Genomic DNA, 7,720 nt, shown 5'->3' with positions numbered 1-7,720 from the left:
TTGGTCACATAACCCAGCAAAATCCAGTATGCAGGTTCATCTGTAACAGTCCTTGTGCCACAGATTCGCACTTTTGCTTCTACATTTAACAGAAGAGCAGTGACATGGCTGCAGGTCTCTGCGACTCCGGTGCACTACAGGTGCAGTGGGCGGCTTCAACCTTCCCTGTGATGCTCACAGTGACCTTTGGCTGCAATGCTGGTTCATTCAGTCTTTGAGAGTGCAGGACCTGACACATACACAAAGTTCATTTAAGAGCTGGAAGTACAAGTGTGGCAACATGTGGCCAGAGTGGTGACAGAGTTGAACACTAACCTCTGTTATGGTGGATAAATAATGCAGCTGCATTATTAAGGCTCCTCATGGCTGTACAATACATCAGCAAAGGACAATAATCCCAACTAGGAGTAGAGCCCAACCCGAATACGGGATTCAGAAAGGCACAAATATCATGTTTTTTATGAATACTTATTTACAACAAATAGTTTTAAAAATATTTGTATTCGGGAACAAGAAAAACTTTATATCAAAAAGCTGAGTTTCCTTATGAGACTGCAGTTCATGATGGGATGAGTGAGTGACACAGGCTGCTGCACACAGCAACAGAGAGGCTGAGCGATAAAAGACTGAACTGCATCACTATTATTGTTGAATAGATGTTTTTGTGCCATAACTGGGTTCCGGAGGCAGTTTATAACTTTAGTGAAGATCGGGAGATTATTCCATTATGCTGCATTATTGATGTCTGCAGATGGGTCTCTCATGTTCGTTCTGTTGCTCGGTCATTTAGACAACAGGCTGTTGACAGTTTGTGTAGTTTTGTTGAATTGTATGCACTTGTGGGAGTTATATGATACGTTTAAGTTATTCTTGCTTTGCAGACAGCAAGATGTAGACTATAGGCCAGTTAACCTTAGCATAGCTTCTCGTCACTCGTTAGCTTAGCTGAAACTCCTCACATGGATTTGGGCACCAAATAGAAAAGAGTGTTGGATCTTGGTCCTCCAGCAGCCAAAAACCTCAAGTTCTGTGTGGAAGCATTTTACGGTCAGTGCTGCAGATGAAACCAAACTGATATGTAATTTGTGCAAAAGTCAGATCAGCAGAGGCAGAGATATCAAACATGTGTCAACATCTGTTATGCATAATCACATGCATTTAAAGCATCCTCTCCTGGTACTGTCTGCCAACCCCCACCAGCACCAACTCATCATCACAGCCATGTTCTGCATCTGCAGGTCAGTTTCACTGTCTGTTCAGTGTCCTCCAACAAGGACGGGTGGTGGTGGGTTCATAATGTTCACAATGGTATTTTATTAGTTGTTGGTTTAACCATGGATGAGTCAATGGCTGTTATGTTATTTTCTTTTCAATGATGTTCCTTGTTACATGTTCATTGCTGGATTTATAGAAAACCATCAACTAATATTACATATCCATAATTATTATAATAGATATAATCAAAGAATACTTACACAATAATGTTAATTACAAGTGTAACGCAAAAAATGGGATTTTTACACCTATTTTGAATTTTACTTGAATACTTGAATACAAATACCGTCAACAAATACAAATACAGATACAAATACCGGCTGCTTTGCACGTTTCTAATCCCATCCTAGAGGCTGGTGGCAGTATTGGAATCAGTTTCTGTCTAATAATGAAAACCTTCCCTGTGGAGTCATTGTAAATATGCATTTACACTGTAAAGAGACCAGAAGGTTATCTAAAAGTGGCGCATCTTGGTGCACAAATAGTAACTAGTAAGCAGCACATTGTTAGCGTGTGTCTGTTAAGGTTCTCAGTCATCCAGATCATCATAGTCTAAGGAGCTTGGAAAGAAAAGCGTCTGGACTTCTTTAAGTTGCTTGAAGACGTTTCACCTCTCATCCGAGAAGCTTCTTCAGTTCTAGAGTCAAATGGTGGGGAGTCCCAGATTTAAACCCTGTGAGAGTTTCCCCCCAAAGAGGGACAAAGGACCCCCTGATGATCCTCTACCTAATCACATGAGCCAAGGTGTGAAAACAGGTGTGGGTCACAATCAGCCAGAGTTTCGGGTGAGCTCATTGTGAAACCTGGCCCCACCCTATCATGTGATTTCCTGAGGTCAGATGGCCCAGGGTGTGAGTGGGCGTTAAGGCGTCTGGGAAGGATCTCAAAACTGGATTATAGATGGCAGACAGTTGGTGTCGTAAACCACCGCCTCTGTTCAAAGATGGTCGCTCACAGTGGACGTAAATGGCTTCTTTCACTCCTCTTTCAAACCATCTGTCCTCTCTGTCCAAAATGTGAACGTTGGCATCCTCAAAGAGTGACCTTTGACCTTTAGATGCAGATGAACTGCTGAGTCTTGTCCTGTGGAGGTGGCTCTTCTATGTTGTGCCATGCGCTTGTGAAGTGGCTGTTTGGTTTCTCCAATGTAGAGGTCTGGGCATTCCTCACTGCACTGTACAGCATACACCACATTGTTAAGTTTGTGTTTAGGAGTTTTGTCTTTGTTGTTTGAGTCACTGAATCAGGAACTCTGCCTGCTTTTGTTCTCACACTGGGTTTAATGAAAGAAGATTTCTGTTTGTCCATTAAAGTTCTTTGTTGTGATCTTTTAAAGGATCCTGTGATGATCCAGAGCCTGGCTTGTCTCCAGGAGTCTCTCAGTGACCTGAGCAGCAGCTACAGCTCTGCTGGCCTCTGTGTTCACCTGCAGGAGACGTGGAGACCCGCGCTCACCTTCTGCAGCACTTAGACACAGTTGCAGTGAGGGAAGGTGAGTCATCCTTTAGCAGGACATCATTCAGGCTTTATTAGCATCACTGTGACTGTTATTGTGTTTGTAGGAGGTTTCCTCTGCTGGTCTCAGACAGCAGCAGAAACATCAGCCTCCCTGTCAGTGGAGATCAGTTCTTATGTGCTGTTGGCCAAACTCAGCGCCTCCCCGACTGCTGAGGATCTGGGATATGCCTCTGGTATTATCAGGTGGCTGACTGGGCAGCAGAACTATTACGGAGGCTTCTCCTCCACTCAGGTACGACACCACCCGAACAGCATGAAGCTCATCTTTGAGTTCATCTACAGTCTTGGACCAAATCAGAAGAAATAATCCTGAAGCTTTCATGTTGTTGCTTTTCTCTCAGATATGCAGACTTGTTTTAGCAGGCAGGGATGTTTTTATTCTTTTTTTTTTTACAATATGAAATTGACTTTGGTCTAAAAATGTGTTGTTTTAACAGAACAGCCTTCTGTGCACCAACTACACGTAACAGCCTGTAAATAACAGCTCAGCTGCAGTCTGTAAGTTTCTACCTGTGATTTCTTTGTTTCTCTGAGATCATCTCTGTTAAACACATTTAACCTGTTTAACCTTTATTTAACCAGGAAGTGAAGCTTAGAAACTCTTTGTGAGAGTGTGCTGAAGTGACACAGGCAGTTTGAACTTCATGTCAACATGAATCCATCCTGTAGGACACAGTGGAGGCTCTTCAGGCTCTCTGCTCCACCCTGGTGTTCAGTCCTGAAGGTTGGAGCACAGGGACAGTTCAGGCTCCAGCAGTCAGCTGACATTTGATCAGGGCAACAAACTGCTCCACCAGGAGGAGGCGCTGCAGGACGTGTCAGGAAAATCCAGGCTGGAGGTGAAGCTGCTTCAGTGCAGCTCAGTGACAGCATCATGTGACCAGGTCCTGGTTGGTGTCAAACAGGCTTTCTTTGTTTCTTTGTACTTATAAAACCCTAAAGAAGCATTTTCACATGTAATCAATGTGTTTTCATAGACAACATTAGAGCTGACAGTAAGAACTGCACACAGTACAATTCTGTTTGACACTAAATTAAAAATCAATAAAGTCACTTTGTGTCTACATGAGAATCAGAGAAACTTTCTTCATCCCAGAGGGAAACTGAGCTGTCGGAGCAGCAAACACACAACAAACATCAAGCACTGATAGAAAATGAGAAACACAGATATTGATGATAAATATTAAGATAAAGAGATAAATATAGAGATATAAATATAAAAATGTCACGGTGTAGAAAAGTGACAGCAGGCTGCTCTGAGCTGTGATTGTTTGTTTCCCAGATTTGTGCACCTACAACATCCCAACACCTGCTGATGTCCCCACTCTCAGTGTGAAAGTCCACACAGAGGTGGAGCCCACAGGTGGATCTGCCAGAGCCAGACTGACTGTGGAAATACATCCCTGTAAGTATGTGACAGGTTAGAGGAGAGTCTGTACCAGCGTGTAGTCACTGTGGGTGATGAAGAGCATGTGTGCACACACTGTTCAAACACAGCTACAGTGGGAAGGAGAAAACTACAAACATGGTGGTCCTGGATGTTCCCCAGAGTGTGAGTCATTAGACTCTACCCACACGTCATGTGATCCCTGTGATGATGTCATCTCCTCACAGCTCAAACGTGGCCTCCTGGTGAGTCGTGTTGAACCAAAGGAAGATCCTGTTCTGGTGTCCTTAGAGGAGGTCAGAGAAGTCCACAGTGGGACACCAGATGATGATCTTTGGGACAAACTGTGTCTGCGATTGTTTCTGTCTCGTCCAGTTATCAAAGGACACACCATCAACCACAGAGATCATCCAGGAGCTCCCAGTGGACGGCCTGAAGCCAGCCGTGGTCCAGATCTATGACGACTACCAACCAGGTCCAAGTCTGACTAAGCTTTACTCCAACAGCTCACTGACACACTTCAGAGGATCCATCAGACTGAACAGTTCATACAAGCTGATGTTTCCATCAGTGGGACTCAGAGAAATGACACTTTCATAAATCTGGTTTTAGTCACTTTGAGTGTAAACAGGAAACAAACTGCATCATTTGTGCTTCTTGCACCAGGATCCTCCTCGTCTCTCCCACAGCAGGAAGTTCAGCTCTGCTCTCATGAAGCAGCAGGAAGAGGCTCAGAGTGAGCACTGAGTACAGACTGATGGCACACACTCAGCCTTTTGCCACTGCATGCACAGCTGTGAGTCATGTGACACTCGTGCACTCGTGTTGATCACACCTCTCATGGCAGATAAGTGAACTCTCCCAGGGGCAACGATCACACACAGTGGTGTGAAAAAGTCTTTTCACTCAGTCATTTCTGACTGTTTTTATCACACAAATGTTCCTGTTAGACAAAGATAACACAAGTAAATAAATGATGATGTCACTGATTAAGGCACAAAGGTGATCCCAACCTACCTGAGCTGTGTGCAAAAGTAACTGCCCCTCTGCTTCAATCATGAATGAACTGTGATGAAGCACATTTGTTTCTAAAGCTGAGTCTGACAAACACACTCAGCCTGATTACTAGAAGACCTGTTGGATCAACAGACTCATCAACTTCTACAGAACCCGTGTGAGAAAGTGAACAGGCTGAAAGATGTCAGACAGCAACACATAATGCCACCATCTACACAATCAGCTGACAGAGTCACAGCTGTCAGTCTGCACAGGGTTCACAGCCATTTCTAAGGCTTTGGGACTCTGTTGAACCACGCTGAGAGCCATTAGACACAAATGCTGAAAGTGTGGAACAGTGGGAACCTTCCCAGGAGCCAGTGGCACCAACATGACTCCAAGAGCACATCGACATCCAGGAGCTCACAAAGAGCCCAGAACAACATGAAAGAGCTGCAGGCCTCAGTTAAGGTCATCATTGAACAATAAGAAAGAGAATCCATGGAGGAGTCCAAGGAGAAAACCACTGCAGACCAAGAAGAACACAAAGGATGGTCTCACACTGTCCAACAACATGTTGATGATCCCGTTTGGGAAAGACTCTGTGGACTGATGAGACAAAAGCTTTCTGACAGCTTTGAGTCCTGTTACATCTGAAACTAACACAGCATCAATGAAGAGGAGCCTCATAGCAACAGTCACATATGGTGGTGGTAGTGTGATGGCCCCATGTGATGCATCACGGCAGCAACAATACAACAACAAATACACACATGTGACAAATGTACAATAACAGATCATTAAGTGTCACGGCGCCGTGCGCATTAGTATATTTGACTGAAGCTTAATAATCAGAATAATGCTCTGATCTCTTCAAATAAATGAAATCATACCTTTCTACTAAAACTGTTTCTGTTGGTCTCCACCTTTTCCTGAACCAGACCCTGCAGGATCCACCTGAGAGTCCCAGTCCTGGACCCTGTTTGTAACCAGGAGGATCCCAGGCCTGATTATTGTTGATGTATTATAAATATTCTGGTTTTATTCTCATTAAATAAATATGTGTATAAATATGTGGATTCATGTTTCAGTCCTGGACGTTGATGCTTGTTTGTTTGAAAGGACACAGATGGACCTTGTTTCCTTCTTTCCTTCCTTTTTGTGTCCTCTGTGCTTCATCTGCTGCTCTTCACTCTGTTACTTTGGACTGATTTCACTCACACTTTGTTTCCATGGTTTCTTTGCGTCACGCTGACAGCACGTGAACAACACGACATGTTTGATCTCAAAGAAGGAGCAGCATCCTCTCTCCAACCTGTTTCTCCATCTTCTACAACACCTGATTCATTCCAGTTTCTCTGCTTTCACTTTGATTCATGTCAACATGAAGCCTGAACGTCTGTGATGAACACACTATCAGCATCACTGACATGTTTCATCATTTAAAAACACTTCCTGTCACTGTGGTGGTTACAGTGACATCATGCAGTTTGTGTTTTGACCTCCAGAGGGCGACAAATCAGCACAGACAGAGAGCTCCATTCAAACTTTGCTGCCATCAGTAATAATTCTTCAAATATAATCATCAGTGTTTGAGCAGTTATGATATCAGGGACAATCTAGACATGTGTGACAATACTGAACATGTCACATGACACACCTTAAACATCATGTGATCCACTCTCAGTCTGCACTTTCATTCATGACTCCAACAGGTTGAAATGAGCTTTGAAGAAACATCAGTGAAATAAATCTTTCATCACAGGATTCATGTGAGCAGCAGATGAACTTTGTACCAACAACATCTTCAATAACAGAGTCTGAATGAAGCTCAGGTGTTGATGCTGCTCACTGATTGGACGGTTGGTTTCAGCTCTGCTCTCAGTCTTTACTGCACAGGTGAAGGTAGAAAGTGTGACTGGATCTATAGACTGGAAACAGAGAAACATGCTGAACATTTGAAGCTTTGCAGCAGAAATGTTCATGTTACAAATACAGCAGAGCTGATCTGGGATCAGTGTGTTCACACTTGCAGCTACAACAAGGTTTCATGTCTCCACACGTCAGCATGTGAACTTTACTCTGACTCAGTCTGAGCAGTCAGACGGCATATTTTTAAAGTTAACACATCAACACACACAGAGCTGAGCCCCTCCCACCTGTGCTGAGCTTCAGGTGGAGTCCCTCCTCCTTCCAGGAAGCAGCTCACCTGTGTGTCCGTGTTTAGTGTTCAGGTGTGGAGTGGAGCTTGTTGTTGGTGTGAAGAAACTGTAAGTTTGCTTTGTTTCCTCCTTTAACAGTTTGTCTTTAGGAACTTTACTGTTTGTTCAGCTCATGTTTGATTTCTTCACACAACAAACTGTGTGTGTTTGTATTTCCGGTCTCTCCATTAAAGTCAGTGTGTAATGTTTTCCTGGCTAACATCAGCTGTGTGCAGCTTAGTTCAGCACAAATCTGCCGCTCCATAGTTCACGGTAACGGACTCACAGCTGGACCAACGAGGCCGAGTGTGTCCTCACTCTGAGCTACGTTCGTGTTTGTGTA

General features: G+C 43.8%; 1 pseudogene; it reads left to right on the top strand.

Moving 5' to 3' along the window:
- Window positions 1–2,542: 2,542 nt before the first annotated feature.
- LOC109201619 (alpha-2-macroglobulin-like protein 1) lies at window positions 2,543–4,167 on the top strand (annotated as a pseudogene).
- The last annotated feature ends 3,553 nt before the right edge of the window (window positions 4,168–7,720 follow it).

The sequence above is a fragment of the Oreochromis niloticus genome, linkage group LG3 (assembly GCF_001858045.2).
Source record: "Oreochromis niloticus isolate F11D_XX linkage group LG3, O_niloticus_UMD_NMBU, whole genome shotgun sequence".
In the NCBI taxonomy this organism is placed as follows: domain Eukaryota; kingdom Metazoa; phylum Chordata; class Actinopteri; order Cichliformes; family Cichlidae; genus Oreochromis; species Oreochromis niloticus.
This window is presented reverse-complemented; position numbering and strand designations above follow the sequence as displayed.